At 39.6% G+C, this 2,344-nt stretch overlaps 1 non-coding gene across 1 annotated transcript; it reads right to left on the minus strand.

Moving 5' to 3' along the window:
• Window positions 1–1,784: 1,784 nt before the first annotated feature.
• Window positions 1,785–1,891, minus strand: LOC138806693 (U6 spliceosomal RNA). Its single transcript, XR_011365962.1, has one exon. It is a non-coding gene; the product is annotated as a U6 spliceosomal RNA (small nuclear RNA).
• Window positions 1,892–2,344: the final 453 nt, after the last annotated feature.

The following is a 2,344-nucleotide window of genomic DNA, read 5'->3' on the forward strand; positions in this document are numbered from 1 at the left end:
TGCTTTAAAAGTAGCAAATGATAAAAGAGAACTCTGTGAAGTAAAGTTTCTTCTACTTTTAAAATTATTCCTATAGCCTTGTTCTTTTAAAATTATTCTTATAGCCTTGTTCTGGTTGGTCACACCTGCAATCCTGTCTACTCGGCATATCTACTCAGGAGCTTGAGATCTGTGGATAAGTGTTGGAAGCCAATCAGGGCAAAAAATACATAAAATTATTTTTTTAATGTAAATGAACTAGAAAAGGGGCAGGAATGAAGAAGTAGCTCATATACTAGCTCACCAATCTAGAGAAGAAAGGCCTAGCAAGACCTTGAATCCCTGAGCTCAAACTGAGCATGCCAACAAACAGGCACACACACACACGCACTCATGCACGTGTGCACACACACACACACACACACACACACACACACACACACACACTTAATCAAAATATCTTCAGGTCAGTGTTTTGTATTAATTTCTTTGTTAACGATATTATATGGGTAAAATAATAGAAATAAGCTCTATCTCAGAACATTTTTAAACGTTTATTATTATGAAAATACTGTACAGATGGCTGGGAAGGTGGCTCAGTTGTAGAGGGCTTGCCTTGCATGCTCGAAGCCCTGGGTTCGATTCCTCAGCACCACATAAGTAAAAAGAAAAAAAGCCGGAAGTGGCACTGTGGCTCAAGTGGTAGGACGCTAGCCTTGAGGTGAAGAGCTGAGGGACAGTGCCCAGGCCCAGATTTCAGGCCCCATGACCGGACCCAAAAAAAAAATACTGTACAGAGGGTTCACAGTTACATGAGCAAGGTAGTGAGTACATTTCCTATCAAGAATTGTTACCTCCCCTTTGTTTTTCCCCCACCATCCCTTCCCTTCCACCTCTACAAGTACACTGCTCACCACTCACCACTTCTCCACCCCAACCCCGCCTAAATTGTAAAGTTCGTTTTTCAACATAGTGTCTTATGCATCTTATTGTTACAATGGGTTAAACTATATCTCTATTTAAGCATTTTGTTTTTTCTCTTTCCTTCCCCTATTTAGAGAATTTTATATACAAGATGCAGGCGCACCAACATCAAATACTGTGAAAACAGGGGTTATGCTCTGTGGGAGGACCATATAAAAAAAACAAAAAAAACTAATATTGTACATTATAAATGCGTTAGAAACAACAGCAAGAAAAAAATTTGTGTTCCTATCTTGGGGTTCATTTAGCTTAACATCACCTTATCTAGTCATATGCATATAGCTTTTGACCATTTCTGCTTATCCCAGACATAGATTTACTTATTGCAAATAAGGGATACCATGGGACCTGTATTTCTTTGGACTTGGCTCATTTCAGTTAATATAAATTTTTCTAAGTTTTTCCATTTCATAACAAATTGGGTGATGTCATTCATTCTGATGGATGATAGAATTCCCATACACACAAACACACTCACTCACACACACACACACACACACACACACACACACACACACACACACATACACACACACACACAACGTTTCCTTGATATATTCATCTACTGAGGGGCATCGGGGTTGGTTCTATATCTTACCTATGCTGCAATAAACATAGTTGTGCTGGTAGTTTTAGTATGGTCTTGTTTGTGATCATTTGGGTGAATGCCCAAAAGTGGGATTTCTGGGTCATAGGGGAGCAGTATTTGGAATCCTTTGAGGAACTTCCATACTGCTTTACAAGTGGTTGAAAAAGTCTACACTCCCACCAAGAATGCAGTAGGGTTCCCTTCTGGCCATATCCCCTCCAGCTTCTGTTGTAAAAATTTGGAAAGCTTCACGAATTTGCGTGTCATCCTTGCACGGGGGCCATGCTAATCTTCTGTGTATTGTTCCAATTTGAGTGTATGTGCTGCCGAATTGAACACAGAACATTTTTTATTTATAATGTGGAATTGATTTTCTTTTCTTTTTTTTTTTTGGTCTGGTCATGGGGCCTAACTCTGGGCCTGGGCACTATCCCTCAGCTCTTCAGCTCAAGGCTAGCGCTCTACCACTTGAGCAACAGCACCACTTCCGGCTTTTTTCTTTTTGCTTATGTGGTGCTGAGGAATCAAACCAAGGGCCTCATGCATGCAAGGCAAGTGCTCTACCACTGAGCCACCTTCCCAGCCCCGAAATTGATTTTCTTAAACAAGATAATTCAACAAAAAGTAAGTTCAAATGTATTGTCGTGAAATTTTAGAACCATATATTTCTTACATAAGCACACATTTAAGAATAAATTCAAGACTGATATGTCAAAAACAAAATAATTCCAGGTATTTGGTGTTCAAGAGTTGTGTAGCAGGAGGAATTGAATTATTCTATACAAGGCACCT

Source organism: Dipodomys merriami, unplaced genomic scaffold (genome assembly GCF_024711535.1).
Source record: "Dipodomys merriami isolate MVZ:Mamm:240054 unplaced genomic scaffold, mDipMer1.0.p SCAF_405, whole genome shotgun sequence".
NCBI classification, from domain to species: domain Eukaryota; kingdom Metazoa; phylum Chordata; class Mammalia; order Rodentia; family Heteromyidae; genus Dipodomys; species Dipodomys merriami.